The following is an 18,303-nucleotide window of genomic DNA, read 5'->3' as shown; positions in this document are numbered from 1 at the left end:
TACCCTTTGACTATCATTCCAACCTTCCTGACACCCCCACCAGACAATGATGCCCCAATTTCAGCAGCAGGAACTAGCTGTACAAGAGATTACTGTACTCCTTTATCATCAACAGAAGGCTGCAATGTCAGGTCTCAGACCCAGCACAAACCTGTGTATCCTTACCAGAACTTTCCATCCTGCCCCTACCCTAAACTTCTCCCCCCACCTAGGGGCTGGGCTTCCACTTTGCTTCCCCCCAACCTGATTCTTGTATAATCCAGCTATTTTGACTACACAGATCTCTTGTTCTCTTGGCCCAGGCTACCTCTCCTGGTCAGTGGCTCTTGTCTTGCTCTGACTCCTCGTCTTTCCTCTCATGGTACAGTTTGGTATTTTGGCCAAATTCAGCCTGTACTCTTTTCTCTGCCTGCTTTCTCTCTTATATCTACAATAAAAATCTTCTCAATACTCTAATAGCCATCATGTACTCATCCTTTTATTGCATTTTTTCATTCAATATGTTTTTGATAGGGAACTGAATACTAGTATTGAAAATTGTAGAAGAAATACTAGAGTCTTTGCCTCTACCTCCAACCAAAAAAAAAAAGCAGGAGACTCACCTTGTACCTCATCCTGTCATTTTCCCACCATCACTTTGTGTCACTTTCTCACCAAGAAATGGCTCAAAGTGACAAAGAGCATGGAAATATGTGGCAACCAAATACATGCTCAAAATAGCAAGGGATGATTAATACCAGCCTCTTTCAGAAAAAAGTCAGTGAAGCTAAATGATTGCTTACTATCTCCTGATAATTTTTATTATTCTTTTCTTCTATAAAAAGTGCTTTACATTTCTGTACTTTATCAAAATGTCTATATCTTTTTAAATCTATATTGCTCATTATTTCCTTCTATTTCCAGAAAGGAAAAAGGAAACGATTTGTTCATAGGTTAATTATTTTGAAAATAAGCAGATGCATTAAAAAACTTTTAATGAAACATTTGAAGTTGTTCTTACGGTAGAGAACTAACATGAATATTATGTGACCTCTAAGGGTTCCCAACTTAGTATTCCATGGTGCTCACCTTCTTCTCCCTTTTGTCTTACTTCTTTTTTTTTCAGAAATATTAACTAAATCCCCACTTGGTACAAGAAACCATGCTGGAAATTAAAATGAAATACATGAGGCCCTGTTCTTAAGAAGCTTATCATCTGGTACCCAAGAAAAACACTTTCACAATGATAGTGATTCCACGTATACATACTGAATGGAGTGCTAATTGAAACACTTGAGGATTTTAAAGAGAGTAAACATGAGTTCAGTCTTGATGAGAAAGCAGGGAAAGTTTCATAAGATGGACAGCTGCTTGTCTTGCACATGTAAGGATGAAGATTTCAACAAATAGGAGGGAATAAAATCAGTTACTACACATGATCACTGACATGGAGAATGTTTAAGGAAGGATCCAAAATACTTTACTGATAAGAATTTTAAGACTAAAAAGTCTGTCACCAAGGAAGTTAGCTGGTTTCATTTGAAACTCATCACCACAACCCCTGAACACTGGAGCAGTCTGAGAGGAAGTTCTTCCTATCAAATGGACTTATGCAAAAGAAGAGTACAGTGTCAACATGGCTGCTCCAGGGTCATTTCCTGTCCTTTACAGCACAGGACTGAGTCTATGATTTATTTGTAAGTTCACTAATTTAGAAAACACTTCCTGAGCATCCATGATGTTTTGTTTGTCCTATGAACAAGATTTTGATTATAATTTCCTGAGGGCACGGGCATTTCCTGTGATCTTCTTGGTATGACCTCCAGAACTTGCAAAACCATTAAGTAAGGGAAATGCTTAGGATATCACAACAATGGGGGTGGGTGGGATGGGTAGGGGTGAGTGGGGGTAGGTGGCCATAATCAGGCTTGCAGAGACTCAACAATGTCTAGCTGTAAGATGCAGCCCACCTGCACTCAGGGGCCTTGCAAGCACAATGTAGCAGTGGAGAGGTGGTCATGGGAGAATGTCTCTCACCATAGGTCAACTGATAATTTCCAGTTTTCAAAACTAAATTACCCTGAAACAAATATTGTGCTATGATTAAAATTCTACATGAGTAAGATATAAGTCCTTTCTTTCTTCCATTCTTTCTTTTTCTTTTTCTTTCTTTTTTTTTCATTCCTGTGTTAATTCTAAAAATTACTCTTGGACTTTGTTAACACTTGAAAATGAGAATTAAGTGACCATTTTGTTTATGAATCATAGTAAAATTGAGACATAATTAAACCTTTAAGATTTCATGTTCTTAGTATGTACTCACTCACAAGTGAATACTAGATGTAAAGCAAATGCTAAGCAGACTGCAATCCACAGCTCCAGGGAGGCTAGCTAGTAAGGAGGACCCTAGGAAGGATGCATGGATCACCAGCGATGGAGAAATGAATGAGATCTACATGAGCAAACTGGAGGTGAGGAGGGGTAATGGAGGGCAAGGGATAATGGGGGAATGAGAGCTTAGGGGAGAGGGAGGTTCGAGCTGGAACAGGAACAGAGTGGGAGAACAAGGAAAGTGATACCATGATAAATGAAGGTACCATGGGAATAGGGAGAAGCAGAGTACTAGGGAGGTTCCCAGGAATTCACAAAGATTATTCCACCACAGACTACTAGCAATGGTCAAGAGAGTGCCTGAGCTGACCTACTCTGGTGATCAGATGGTTGAATACCATAACTGTCATCATAAAACCCTCATCCAGTGACTGATGGAAGCAAATGCAGAGATCCACAGCTGGGACCCAGGCAGAGCTCCAGGAGCCCAATCAACGAGAGAGATGAGGGATTCTATGAGCAAGGGATATAGAGACCATGACTGGAAAAACTAGAGACAACTAGTCAAACTAGTGGAAACACATGAACTGTGGACCAATAGATAAGGAGCCCCCATGGTACTGGACTAGGCCCCCTGGATAAGCAAGACAGTTGGTTAACTTGAACTGTATAGGGGGCTCCCAGGCAGTGTGATTGGGACCTGTCCCTAGTTCATGAGCCAGTTTTTTTTTAACCTAGTGCCTATGGTGAGACACTTTGAGCAGCCTTGGTGCAGGAAGAAGGGGCTTGGACCTGCCTCAACTGAGTGTACTAGGCTCTGCTGATTCCACATGGGAGACCTTGCCTTGAAGGAGGTAGGAATTAGGGGTGGATCGGGAGGGAAGGCTGGGGATGGGAGGAAGGAGGATAGGGCAATCTGTGGTTGATATGTAAAATGAATAGAAAATCTCATAATTTAAAAAAAAGGAAAAAAAAAAGATTTCATGTTCTAATTCCAAACAGTCACCATGATTTCCCTTAAAGATCATGGTGCCTTGAGTATCCCATTATATTCTAGAAAACATGGTGGAGACTGAAAGTAAACATGAGAGACATCTTCCAACCTTGAGGAAGTCTATTATGAGATGAAATAAGGTAGGTAGACGAACACACACACATCTGGTTAAATTAGGCGCTGGGTTAACAGCCTGTGTCCTATGAAAGGTGATGATGGAAGCCACACAAGCTTCAGAAAACACTCCTGGAAAGAGGCTACACAGCCTCTGTCAGTTCACCAGGGAATGTGGTGGTGAATATGCCAAGTGGACTTCAGGCACCAGTGCCAAGAGTTAAGCAAACACGGAAAGCAGCACCCACTGAGAAAACAGGCGGCTAAGGAGAGCAGAGAGCATTGTCTGTAGATCTGGTCTGGTCCTGCTGTCTGATGGGGGCAGCCTCAGCTTCTATGGCCCCCAGAGGAAGCAAGGAAGGTCCATGAGCCTCCCTGTCCAAAGACAGGCCTCATTTGTCTGCAGGCCCTGTAGTTATTTCAGTGAAACAATTGACTCTTTAAAGCAGTCAGGAGGAAGTTATGAGGGAGTTCATGGAGATGTACAAACCTTGGGTCTTATTAATTTCAGTGTGTAGTGCTTTGTAGTTCCAAGTTTTATAATAATATTTTTTTAAAAAGGCAAGTAAATAGAGAGAAGGCACCAAGGACTGTGGAGAAATAGATGAGTTGGAACCAAAATAGAGAACCCACACTACACCCCAGGGTTTAGGATTTATGGCTGGTTAGTCTGATCCATGGTAGAAACCTCTTTATACTTTTTTGTTTTCCTTTCACTTTTGCCCAAAGTATGTGTTTTTAACCTTTCTCAAAGAGAAGAACAAGGAAAGGAGAAGTATGAAGAGAAAGTGATGGATGAAGAAGAAATGAGGAAGAAGGGGAGGAGTATCTGAACTAAGGCAAGAACATTTTAAGGTGTTAGCTGAGCTGTTAATCCTAAGGAGCACCCTCTTTCTTCAGTCAACATGCCTGAGTGTCACCCTGCCTCTCTGACCACAGTGTTATTTGGAGGAAACAAGGCTGGTGCTGTGCTCTGCCTTGAAAAGTGAATTTAGTTTTGAAAATAAACATCAGTTATTTGCATTTAGCTTTACAATCCCCATGTGTCCCTCCCACAGGTAGGCCTTTTATTCAAATAACTTGTTTGTGCAAGTTCATGTCAAGTCATCTTAGAAACAGGTAAGGAACAGCAGATGGTGACCCTTGATTCTTGGCGATGCTAACCTTTAAGCCTACTAGGTTACCACAAACATCACAAATAACAGTCTTTGTATTAAATATAGATACTAACTCATTTTTTAATGATTTTACCATTACAAATAAGATCACTCATAATACTGCATGAAATTTAATAGCTCAGAAACCTTGAAGCTTTCACTATACAATATACTGCAAGATTCACTCCAGTAGCATCCTAGATTTGAATCCTCCCAAAAAGCCAGCTGCACCTAGAACCTCCCACTATTTAAAGCAGGTGCTTACAGAAGTAATCTTTAAGTTCTCACTGGAGTCAGATGGACTTAGTCCAATGGCTAGTATGGTATAAAAAAAATTAAAAAGCCTTAAGTGGCAAAAGTCACATGACCATGACAACAGGTTTCCAAGTAATGCTGGTAAGATCCCTGAAACATCAAGGATCATAAGCAAACACCAGCATCCAGGAGGGGTGAGCAGGGATAAGATTCCACAGTGGTCAAAGGCAGTATGGTTCAGCCAACCCTGAAATGCCTAGATTCCTATTGTTTAAAAGTACCAGGTTTGTGGCCATTTATTACATCAGCCACAGGAAGTTAATGCAAATAATAAATAAGAAAATATAAATCTATTAATAAACTCACACAAATGTTTTCCTTATTCAAATAGGATAATTTTGTTGTTGTTGTTGTTCCAAACCTTAAGTGGCAAAATCTGCCTACATGGCAGACATTCTGTGACATGTACTTTTATCTATACTACACATACAAAGGGCAGAAAATAGTATCTTTAGGCATAAAAGTAAGCAAAACCATAAGGATATGGGTGCTGAGGGAAATGAGTGATAAGAAACTCGTAGGAAGCATCTACAGTGCAGTCGCTATGAGCTCTGCTCTACATTTTACCTAAGTATTTCGCTAGCTCTCAGAAGGACAAGCAGACGGCAGCCCTTCACACACATGCAGGTGTGCTGCCAACACTTGGTCTTGGAGGATTCTCCAAGGAGCATGACCAAGATAATCTTACTTTTTCCCTTTGTGATGTGTCTAGCTGAATATTTCTACCCCCACACCCCAGAAAAAAATGACTCAAGGCACACCCTACATAGCTCCTACCTCTGGGAGAACAAGGACCTTATACATGCCAGTCCTTGTGCAGCTGCTGACTCCTCTCACCCTGAATGCAACCTTCCAGACTCCATCTGCCCAGGCTGACACTACACAGAAGCCATTGCTGGTGACTTCTAAATGATGGTTTTCTGCTGTGTTTTGTTCCATTCCCAAAGTCGTGTTCCTGCTTCTTTCAGAATTAAGGATGCAGGCTCTCTCCCACCTCTTTATATCTGGATACTGGGAAGGAATGAGTGTTCTCATCAGAGTTCTGGAAGGATGAACACTGGCCACCATTTCTTCATGACCTTCTCTGTTTGGGGCATCGAACATTAGCATCTAATGTTTAGGACATCAGACACTGGCATTTGATATGACCGTATGGTGCATATCTTTTAACTGACTTTTAGTTGCTTCATATATGTTGTTGTGAAACTTTAACTCCAACTCAGTTGGCACTAATTATCTCTTCCTTCTAGATGATGTTATGTTAGCATCATAAATAAGAAGTAGGAAGATTTTACATATGAAAGAAATCACCTGGTTTGGTATGACAGAATCGAAGAAGAACATGAAAATTGAGGACCAGTCAAGTACTCTGTAGCCCTCAGATGTGGAGTGTAAGATAGGGTTGTCTATGATGCCTGGAAACTGTGTGTGGAGCAGGCTGCCATCTTCAGTACTGCGTGTCCCTATCACATGGAGAGGGTTGTGGCTTCTAGTTGACCATATTATGGTAGAGTTTAAGTCTGAACAAACCTTGAAGGATGAACTTGTGATAGGGAAAGGAGAATGGGAAAAGGCATTCCTGAGTAAACCAGGGCATACTCCATGGGGCAGAGGGAAGGTAAAACAGAACCTTTTCAGGTGATTAAAAAAATGCTCCTATTTCACAAAATCTTGCAAGAAGATAGCTATATGAGCAAACTGGAAGTTTGTAGGGTGGAGTTCAGGGTATAGCCTCTAACAGACAGGACACCAAGGTTTTTTTGTTTGTTTGTCTTTGTAGGTTTGTTTTGCTTAGCTTTGTTTTTTGGTCAGGCAATTAAAATTGATGAAAATTTATAAACGTAGAGAGAGGTGACTAAAATGTAGCTTTCAGAATATTTCCCCTCTTTTTAATTCAAAAGTTTAAGAGGAAAAACTATCTGATAAAATATTAAAGGTAAAAATTCAAATTACAACAAAGAGAACTGAGAAAAGTTCAGGTGAAGTCAGAGTAACGCTGGTAACTTTGGTGGTTGATGTAGCATAGTTTCTGTTGCTGCAATAAAACATTGGCCTAAAGCAACTTAGGTGCCAAGGCTTTGCTTGGCTTACAGTTTACAGGCCACTATGGAATTAAGCCAAGTCAGGATCCTGGAGGCAGAAACTGAGAAGAGGCCATGGAAGAAAGCTGCTTACTGGTTTGTTCCCTATGACTTGCTCAGCCTGCTTTCTTTACAACCCAGGACCACCTATGCAGAGGTGACACTGCCCACAGTGGGTTGGCACTCCCTTATCAATCTTTAATCAAGAAAATGGTCCTACAGATGTGCCTGGTGGCCATTCTATTGGAGGTAATTCCTCCACTGAGATTTATTCTTCCTATATGATTTCCCAAGTTGATGAAAACTAATCAGCTCAGAGGTATAAGTGGTTTGAAAGTGGTGGGAAGGGTAAGGAAGAAGAAAAGGAAGCTAATGAGATTATTGCAATGATCTAATATTGATAAAATAAGAGCATTGGTCAGCGTGGAGGTAGTGAGAGAGAAGAAGGAGGAATTCAGCAAGGTCCTGGAGAAGGAATGGCTGACCTTAGTGAATCAAGAGGCAAGCAAAGGAGAGGCCTGTAGTGCTCCCTGCCGCTGACTCTTCCCCCATTGCTCTTCTGTACTCTGCTACCCTCCAGTATTCGTGGCATTCCTTGTTAGTTGCATCATCTTGCTAATTTGGGTTTTGCTTTTTGCTGGTACTCAAAGTTGAGATTGTCTTAGCATCTCCAGACCCAATGATAGTCACGCCCCAGTGAACGCGCATGCTCTGGCTGGACAGTCATTTCTGCTCAGTCATTTCTGGGTCATACATAAATCCGTGGGCTACATGGTCACATGTAGAGAGCCGTGCATGGCGTCCGGCTTCTGCCTTCCCGATGGTGGGTGTTCTCTGGGATAAACAACTCCTTATTTGGCTTGGGCGTGGAATCTGGCTTCCTTGTGTATGTCTGACCCTGTTGGCATTGTCCACGTGGCACTACGGGGTTGGCTGCCCAGTGGCTATAAAGGGCGTGGGCTGGCTTTCCCCGGGGTCAGAAGATTGTTCAAGGTTCCTGAATAAACGGCAGAAAGAAGATCTCGGTGTTGTGTCTTCCTTGCTGGTCGAGGTGGTCGCGACAAGTGGTGGCCCGTATGGGGAACATCAGCCTCTTCGTGGAGCTCAGAACTTTTTGCTGTCAGGGTGGTATACCGGTAAGTCCTCAGGTAATTTGGGGAACCGCGATAAAAGCAGACAGGAAAATTAAAGAGTGGAGCCGCGACAAAAGCGGACGGGAAAATTAAAGAAAGTGAAAGCAGGTGAAGGCAAAAGTGCTGCTAGTATCATGGGTGCAACTTCTTCGCACCTAATTTTTCTGGCTCTTAACAAGCTGCTCCTTTCAAAGAAATTAAAGATTAAGAAAGAGTATTTTAGAAAGATTTCTAGAGGAATGTGATGTCGTGGCACCCTGGTTCGCAGTTTCCGGAAGCCTCATGGTAGCTTCCTGGGAAAAGTTGGGCCGTGATCTAGACTTCGCTGCAGAACAAGGGACGCTTAAACATGGGGTTAGACCTGTTTGGAAATTAGTGAGAGGGTGTCTCGAAGACCAGCGCTGCAGCGATGCGGTAGAGAATGGGCAGGCAGCCTTAGAAATGCTGCAGGAGGAAAGATCAGAAAAGGCCATGTCTGTTAAAGCAGCGTCTACCAGAAGTAAAACAAAAAAGAGGGAAGAAAAAACAAGGCTATATCCTGACCTTTCGGACCTAGAGCGTTCCGAGTCCCCTATCTCTTCCTCTGATTCTGATGATGTAGAGTCATTATGTGAAACCTTGCAGAGCGTGAGAATAAGAAAGAAAAGAGGTAGAAATAAAGGAGAAAGGGAAAGAATTAAAGGATGTGAGTCTGAGTGTGGAGCCGCTCCCTCAGCTCCTCCACTGTATCCGGAATCTGCCTCCATGTCTAGAGTTGTCTCTATGGGGAATTCTTTTAACCCAGAGGTTTGGAGACAGGTTAGAACTAAAATGCAGCTAGCTCGCCCAGTGTTTCTCAATGCCCAGACTCAACAGAGATACCATGAACCTTTGGATTTTAAGGTCATCAAGTCTCTAGCAGAATCTGTCTGGGATGAAAATAAGATATGTGAGTTTGTAGAAATTCTGTCTTGTTAAATGTGTGTTAAGAAATCTTTAGGTGTTTGCTAAGTTAAATATATGCTAATGGTAGCCCTATATAAGTTTGTAAGATAGATTCATAGAGTTCCTTTAAGAATATAAGCTTGCAAGAAGTATCTAAGGTAGTCTTAAGACATGTAGTAATAAGCCTGTAAGAAGTAAAGATGTTAGTTGTAAATGTAAGTTTTAATAAGAAATATAAGAAGTAATAAGAAATATATTTGCTAAAGCAGTTCTATAGTTTCATTAAAGAGTATAAATAAGTAGATTTAATATGTTATATGTGAGTTTGTAAAAATGTGTAAATGTTGAGTGTGAGTTTAGGCTTAAGCACATGTTATATGTGAGTTTGTGAAAAGGTGTAAATGTTGATTGTGAATCTAAGCTTAATGTATGTGGTGAAAGAACCTGAGACACAGAAGGTTAGTGTCCCAGTAGACTGCAAAGTAGGCAGTCTGAATGGTTTCAAAAGTTCCAGAAGCCACTAAGAAGCTAAGAATGGTGGACGCCAGAACCAGCACAACAAGGCATCCGCAGCTGAGATCTGTGGAAAATCAATGCAACACAGAAAAACCTGAGCTAACAGTGAAAACGGTGTGGTTTAAAATCACTGACTCTGCAGATGGGAGTACAATTAGTGGAGTCTGATTTTAAAGGCCCTTTGAAGCCGGGCACGGTGGGTTTATTGATAGGAAGATCCTCCACCACCATAAGAGGTCTTACTGGGATCGTGAATACACGCACGTTGCAGGCTAAATTTTCCCTTTCCCGTGCAGATGCACGCCAAGTAGTTAAGGCCAAGGCATTGTGGAGTGTGCGCATCGGTCCCTCAAAGAAATTCTTCAAAAACAAAAAGGGGGAATAGGCCGTGACTGAACCCCAAGAGAAAGACTCTCTCTGGCATTATTCACCTTAAATTTTTTGAATTTGGCTGCCTCGGGAAGTTCATCAGCAGATAGGCATCATAATCCATACAGCCCTATGAAGGGCATGGTGAAGTGGAAAGATATCCTCATGGGTAGCTGGCATGGTCCTGATCCCGTGCTGACATGGGCACGAGGTTCTGTTTGTGTTTTCCCACAGGACCGGCTAGACCCTATCTGGGTACCTGAACGATTGGTGCGATGGGCCCCTCAGACTGAGAGATGTGATGACACCCTGGAAACTGATGTGCCTGATCCTGATAGCCCTGATTATGATCGAAGGAGTGGGCGGGATTAGGTGCCCTGGCCGGCCTACTGGTACTTGTCTCCCTGATGTGCCTGTGGTGCATTGTTCGTTTAAGGGTTTCTCAGCAGCGCAATGCAGCCATGATTATCCAAGCCTTTACAGCCATAGAGGCTGGACAGTCTCCCCAGGCCTGGCTGGCCGCATTAAAAGCTTGATCACGCAGGATGCGAGGCTAGTGCACTGCACTTGGGTCTAGCTGTATTGCAAAACCCAAGAAGAGCAAGTCTAATTGCATGTGGGTTGATACCCTAATTCCCACCTCTGCAAAAAAGGGTATCGGACGGGTCAAGTGTTCTCTGGGTGGATGACACCTGGACTAACACCAGTACAATGTCCAAGTTGTATTTTGGCAGAAATTAGACCTCTGCTCTTGCCTGCTGCTTAAAACAAAAAAGGGGGAACTGTAGAGAGCCGTGCACGGCAGCGCCTCAAAGATGGCCCCGGCGTCTGGCTTCCGCCTTCCCGATGGCGGGTGTTCTCTGGGATAAACAACTCCTTATTTGGCTTGGGCGTGGAATCTGGCTTCCTTGTGTATGTCTGACCCTATCGGCATTGTGCACGTGGCACTACGGGGTTGGTTGCCCAGTGGCTATAAAGGGCGTGGGCTGGCTTTCCCCGGGGTCAGAAGATTGTTCAAGGTTCCTGAATAAACGGCAGAAAGAAGATCTCGGTGTTGTGTCTTCCTTGCTGGTCGAGGTGGTCTTGACAGTCACATAATTAGTGCTCAGTGTAACCATGTAATCTATGCCTATGCGTGGAGTAGCTGTGTGGACTGAAGTGCTCAGGCTAGTCCTTAAAAGGCAGGCCTGCATACCCTGCCCTCTCTTTTCACACATTTTCCACAGGCTTGAGCACATCTTTTGTTCATTTTTCTTTTGGATAAAACTCTTGTTAGTGGGTTTGTGTGTTTGTGTCTTTTCCTTGCCACCAACATTTGGTGCTGTGACTTGGATGTCCTCCTAGCGCTCTGAGCCTGGGAACCTGTGCTGAGGTTCTGCCCTGACCATGACAGCCTGCCTTCCATTTGCCTGGCTTCCAGACTTCTGCATACAACATTGGCCCTCTGATTGCTGAGTTAAACCCTTCCAGCCAGTGTAAACAGCCTCTTGGACCAGTGGGAACAACTGTTGATCATCTGGCACCCACTTCTGTCTCTGAGTCTGGGGGCGCCCCTGGCCATTGCTTTCACTGGCTGCGGCCGATCCCTAACGCTGGCTCAGGTTTCTATCCATTTCCCATGTCTGCACTTTGAGATTTATTTCTCACTGTCAGACTCACTACGTCCTCCGGCCGCACATATTTCACTGGCCTGACGAGGTGGTAAATGCTATAGGACTCTCGGGGAGTCCCCACCTGTGTGAGCCTAGACCCCCACCCCCGCTTGGCAAAGCATGGTGGTGGCCGATGCCTGTTCATAGACCCACTCTTAGTCCTGGGGACTCCTGGAACTTTGACCTTGGGTCATTACGTTATTCTTTTTTTTTAATTTATTTTTTATTTTTTCCTCTCTGTTGCAGACATGGGAAATAAGTCTTCCAGTCACATCAGTCCCACCTCCCTCTAGGATGTGTTCTGGAAGCTCTGAAACCTCTCAGCTTAATGCCTTACTTAAAGATCCCTAAGCTTATCCGCCTCTGTACTAAGAAATGGCCCAAGTATGCTTTAGCTAATAACAAAAGCTGACTGCCTGGCACCTCCTTAGACCCCGATACTTTATGGGAAATGTCTAACTTCTGCCAGCAAACAGGCAAATAGAAAAAGTTGCCCTATTTTCAGGCTTTTTTCTATCTAGCTCTAAACTTTCCCTTCTCAGTTCCTTCTCTCCTGCTCACGTGCTTTTAGTTATTAATCCTGAACTGGAGGAACCTCTGACTCTAGAGCCCACCAACAAACCTCCGCCTTTCCGACCTTCCGCTCCTGCTTCCAATGCTGCTTTTGCTCTACCCCTGCTCCCAGGGCTGCAGCTGCTCCTCCTCTGGCTTCCTCTTCTCCTCTGGTACCAGACGCTTCCAAAAACCTGCCTCTGGCTCCAACTATCACACCTCCCAGTACCTGCTCTCGGATTGCTAAGGGATTTGACCCCAGCCATGCCGACCTGCAGACCATTCTCCCCTTGTGAGAGGTAGCCGGGGTGGATGGACTGGTAAAAATTCATGTCCCATTCTCTCTTTCAAAACTCTCTCAGATAGAACAAAAATTGGGTTCCTATACCTTTAATTCTTCCTTTATTAGACAATTTCAATATATTACTCAATTTTATAGTCTCACCTTTCATGATGTATATATGATACTTTCTAATAACCTACTTCCCGAGGAGCGCAGGTGCATTTGGGAACAGGCAAGAACACATACAGATGAGACACACCAGACTAACCCCACCCACCCACCAGGGGCCGAAGCACTTCCCAATCAGGACCCACATTGGGATTATAATACCCAGGGCAGGTTTCTAGTCAGAGATAGATTTATCACCTGCCTCCTGGCAGGCCTCCCTAAGGTTGCCCTAAAGCCAGTGAACTATGAAAAGTTAAAAACTGTAATTGAATATAAAGATGAAAATCCATCTAATTTCCTAGAACTACAAAGGCCCTCCTTCAATATACCAGCTTAGACCCTGAAAGCCCAGAGGCCAGGCAGTTACTCATGACCCACTTTGTCTCACAGAGTTTCCCCGACATTAGGGCTAAGCTTAAATGTTTGGAGAGAGGCCCCTTGACCCCACAGGCTGAACTGTTGGTGGTGGCATTTAAGGTGTATCATGGGAGAGATGAGAAGGCCCAAAACCAAAAATGCCAAATGCTTGCACACTCTGTCCGACCAGCTCCCCGAAAGCCACTGGGTCTCTGCTTCAAGTGTGGGCAAGAAGGTCACCGGGCTTGGGCTTGGGCTTGCATGGCTCCCTGCCAGGCCCCACCCCCTGGGCCACCTAGAGGGGCACTGGTCCATTGACGGCCCTCGTGTACCTGGTGGCATGGGGTCATCAAATCAGGATCATCCCCCGGCTGACCTCCTGGGCTTGGTTTTGATCGAGGATGACTGAAGCTGCTCGGTTCCCAGCCTGACCATGCTCTTCTCACACTGGGAACCCTGGGTAATAATAGTAGCTGGACGGCCCATCTCTTTCCTTATGGACACCGGAGCCACCTACTCAATACTGAGGGAGTTTTGGGGTCCAGCTACTCCTTCTCATCTCCCTATTGTTGGGGTAGGGGGACAGCCTTACCTACCTCATTAGACCCCACCACTTAATTGTATTTTTAAGGGCATTCCTCTTACACACACATTTTAGTAGTGCCAACCAGTCCTGTACCTCTAGTGGGAAGAGATTTCTTAGCCAAACTAAGAGCGTCTATTTCATTTGTTCCCCACATTCGCCTCACTCCAGACTCACCAGCAGCTCCTCTCCTCCTCCTCGCCACCCACTCTACTAACTCTAACAGTTCATTTCCCTTGTCAGCCTCTCAGGTGGACCAAAATGTCTGGGATACCTGTAACCCTTCTATCGCTAGGCACCAGCCCCTTATCATTATCCAGTTGCAAGACTCTGCCAGGCATATCACCCAAGTTCAATATCCTTTCTCACTCCAAAGCTTAAAACGACTTAAGCCTATCATTTCTGACCTCATGAAAAAGGTGCTCTGCCCAAACTCTTCACCTTTTAACACCCCCATACTTGCAGTTAAAAAATCTAATGGAACCTGCCACCTGGTTTAAGCCCTCCGGTCCACTAATTCTGAAGTGGTCCCCCTACATCCGGTAGTGGCTAACTGCTATACTCTCCTGCCCACTATCCCTTCAGGAACCTCTCACTTCTCAGTTCACCTCAAAGATGCCTTCTTTTCTATTCCTCCCTCAGTCTCAAAATATCTTTGCTTTCACCTGGGCTGACCCTGACACTCATCTGTCTACACAGCTAACTTGGACTGTCCTGCCACAGGGATTCAGGGACAGTCCACACATATTTGGTCAGGCTCTGGCCTCTGATCTGCTCTCTCTGTCCCTCCATGGCTCTAAGCTAATACAGGAGGTAGATGACATTCTGCTCTGCAGCCTGTAATTATGACAGCCAAACTAACACCTCTGTTCTCCTAAATTTCTTATCCAGCCAAGGTTACAGGGTATCAGCTCTCCACTCCCCAGGTCACCTATTTGGGTCTATTTCTCCAACCCACAAGGCTATTACTGTAGACAGAAAACATCTAATCCAGTCTCTTGCAGGAGACTGAACAGAAGATTCTGTCCTTCCTAGGAATAGCTGGCTTCCTATGGTCCTGGGTTCCATCCTTTTCTCTCCTTGCTTGCCCCTTATACGAGGCAGCTCAGGGCTCCCCTCATGAGCCCCTTCTTCATCCTGTTACTAAACATCTCCAGAAGCTCCAACAGGCTCTCCTTCAGGCCCCAGCCCTTCATCTTCCAGATCTAACCCGCCCCTTCTCCCTCTATGTAGCAGAGAAGGAGGGATTTGCCCTGGGAGCCCTAGGGCACCAGCTGGGACCCTCCTTTGCACCTATAGCCTACCTGTCAAAAACTAGATCTTACCACTCAGGGATGGGCACCCTGTATTCATGCCCTAGTGGCTGCTGAACTCCTTATTAGGGAGTCAAAAAAGCTAACCTTTGGGTCACCCACTACTGTCCTCTCCCACTACAACCTGTCCCATCTCTTAACTTGTAAAGGTTTACAAACTTTACCTCCCTCTAGGGTTCTTTCTCTCCAGGTGGTGCTACTGAAAGATGCCACACTTACTTTCAAAACTTGCTTGCCTCTTAATATATCAAGTCTCCTCCCTCAACCTAACACTGATTATTCCCCTCTCATTCCTGCACTGAAACCTCGGAGGAACTCTTGCCACACCCTTCACACATACAGGAGGGCACATTGCCCCAGGCCACTCATACCTGGTACACAGATGGCAGCTCCTTTTTATATGAAGAAACCCATAAAGTGGGCTACGCTATAGTGTCAGATACTGAAATAATAGAGGCACAGGCATTACCCACTCACACACCACTAACCAACAGGCTGAGCTGATAGCTCTCACCCGTGCCTTCCAATTGGCACAGAGGCAATCCCTAAATGTTTACACAGACTCCAAATATGCTTTCCATATCCTCCTTCCCATGCTGCTATCTGGACAGAGCACAGGCTCCTTACAGCAAAGGGAGGATCCACATCTAACTCAGGCCAAATAATGGCCATGCTAAAAGCTTTCCACCTCCCCAAGGCTATAGTAATAATCCATTGCTGCTCTCATCAGACCAACAGCTCCATCATCTCCAAGGGAAATAACTGGGCTTACCAAGCAGCCAAGAACAGCAACGCTTTAGGGCCAAGACTCACCCCACCCACCACAGGGAATTCATATATTACAGCCCACATCCTCTCAGACAACTCCTGACACTAGGCAAATTCTATCCTATCTACACCAGCTCTTTTACCCTAATAGTCTTGCTCTGTCTCAGTTCGTGAAAGCTCACTTGCAGTCCACCTCTGAGAACTTGCAGTTCTTAAGAACTATTACTGCCTCTTGTGAAATTTGCCAAAAGATAGACCCCAATACAAAATATGGAAGTCAGCCTTTTCCTACCAGACCAAAGGTCCCTTCTAGGGACCAACTGGCAGCTCTATTTTACCCATATGCCCACCGTCAGGAAAATTAAATATCTCCTTGTGATGGTGGACTCATTTTCGAACTGGATGGAGGCATACCCAGTTTCTAATAAGCAGGCTCAGACAGTTGTAGATCTCCTTCTCCGAGAAATCATTCCTCGGTTTGGGATTCCTGCATCTTCAGTCTGATAATGGTCTGTAGTTCACCTCCCAGATTTCTCAGACACTAGCTAAGGCTCTCAATACTCCTTGGCATTTTCATATCCCATACTGTCCTCGGTCCTCAGGAAAGGTGGAGCGTACCAACTGGTCTTTAAAATCTATTCTTACTAAGATGTCACAGGAACTTCACCTTGACTGGGTAAAATTATTGCCTCTGGCTCTTTTTATGCTCAGGGTCCTTCCCCAAAAGCATCTTTTAATTTCCCCATGTGAACTAATGTATGGGAGGCCGGCCTTAACACCAGGCCTCCTACCCAAATCTTCATCTCTTCCAGATAGCTTGTTAACTCCTCTACTCTGTCATCTGAGGTCTGTTCTATGGAACGTCACAGACCATTCCTTACCTCAGCCCATGTGATGGTTCCTGCCCACCCCCAATCCACATTGGGGATCAGGTTCTTCTTTCTCCTCCAGGCCAGTGCCCCTCACCCCTTTCTCCTAAATGGCAGGGACTCTTCAAGGTAATTCTTGTAACTCCAATAGCCAGTAATCTCAAGGACTTTCCTCACTGGATTCACCTGTCCCTTCTGAAGCCTTTCACTTCACCTCTATCCCAGAAAAATCTCTCTTCATACACAGTCACACAGACAGGGCCCTGCTCTCTTAAGTTCCAGAGGACACCAGGATCCACTGACCCGCCATCAACTGCAGAACAGTGAGGTCCCAACCCACAAGATTTTCCTTCCTGGTTCCCACTCAGCTAATTGTTACAGGACCACCATAAGGCCAGAGGCAGAGGACCACTGAGAACATCCAGGTGGTAAGGAACAGTAACAGTCCTCAGCAATTGATCGCCTGTGTCTCTTGGATGCTAAACAAATAAAGGAAACAGGTGCCTTAGAATTTGTCTCAGATAAGACATATCTCAGGTAAAAAAAAAAAATTCCCTAAGCTCCAGAAACCAGCTTGAATTCATCTGGAAGGACTGGATCTGCTTCAGAATAAGTATAACACTAACTTTCCTGGTGCCAGGACCCCTTCCTCCCCACCCCCACCTCACCCTGGGACCCCTTCCAAAAGAAAAAATAAAAATAATAATAATAATTTTTTGGTTTTTTTGCTAAGTTCTCTCTGTCTCACTAGTGCTCTCACAGATACAAGCAGTCATGAAGCCCCAAGCCAGGACAGATGTACGGCTCCAGGACAGCAGATGGCAGCCCAGCATCCCAGGACACCTGACAACCTCAGAAGTCCCCTTCTACCCTCCCCTGCCCACCAAGAGTCAACCAATGCCCACCAAGTCAGCTGGAAGCAATTTTTGGGAGACAGGACGCCCCCATACCCGCTTGTCCACCATCTTTTATAAAAACAGAGTCTGGAATGATAGTCATGTCCCCGTGATCACTCATGCTCTGGCGGGACAGTCATTTCCGCTCAGTCATTTTCAGGTCATATGTCCTACATAAACCTGTGAGCTACGTGGTCACGTAATTCACTCACAGCATGGCCATGTAATCTATGCGCATGCATGAAGTAACCGCATGGACCCAAGTGTGCATGCACAGGCTAGTCCTTAAAAGGCAGGCTCTCGTACCCTGCCCTCTCTTTTCAAGCGTTTCCCACAGGCCTGAGCACATCTTTTTTTGTTCCTTTTTCTTTTTGATAAATTCTTGTTAGCGGGTTTGCCATGTTTGCATCTTTTCCTCACCACAAAAACCAACACCCATGCCTTTGGGTTTCCCAATGCCTTCATTTCGTCTGCCTCAGCTGTATTTCTGCTGATTATCTATTAGGGAAGCTCAGAACATTGAATATTCAAAATTCCAAATGGGCCTGTGAATGTAGCCAGGAGTAGAGGCTTGTCTCAGCAGGAGCAGCACTAAATCTAATCTCACAATCCAATCCCAAAACAAAAAATTTCAAATCAGATCCACAACTTTCTACTTTGAGGCTCAATATAGATGCTCCATCCCATTCTTGAAGTTGGGACTGGGCCCTCACTTGTGACTGAGAAGCTAAACAATAATTAACACAATGTCATGTTTAAGGCTGGGAGTTCTGAGGTGGAAAGTCTAGGCAAATATCTTAAGAACAAGGCTGCCTCTGTGTAAACAAGTACCCTTGTCTCAGCAAGGTGTGCATTTCTTAGGAGGACCTGGGCTTAAACCAGTCCTAGGTAAGTAATGGAGGGAGCTGCCTTCAGCACTCAGTAAAACACACCTTACCTAGGTATGAAT

The 18,303-nt window shown here is 44.7% G+C and overlaps 1 protein-coding gene across 1 annotated transcript in view; it reads right to left on the bottom strand.

Annotated features, from left to right (window-relative positions):
* The window catches only part of Rp1 (RP1 axonemal microtubule associated), a 248,267-nt gene that overhangs the window by 13,572 nt on the left and 216,392 nt on the right, over window positions 1-18,303 (bottom strand). The window lies entirely within an intron of this gene.

Source organism: Peromyscus californicus, unplaced genomic scaffold (genome assembly GCF_007827085.1).
Source record: "Peromyscus californicus insignis strain IS unplaced genomic scaffold, ASM782708v3 Scaffold_5__1_contigs__length_169319896, whole genome shotgun sequence".
Classification (NCBI taxonomy): Eukaryota; Metazoa; Chordata; class Mammalia; order Rodentia; family Cricetidae; genus Peromyscus; species Peromyscus californicus.
Note: the sequence above shows the minus strand (reverse complement) of the source record. Positions and strands in the feature narration are given on the sequence as shown.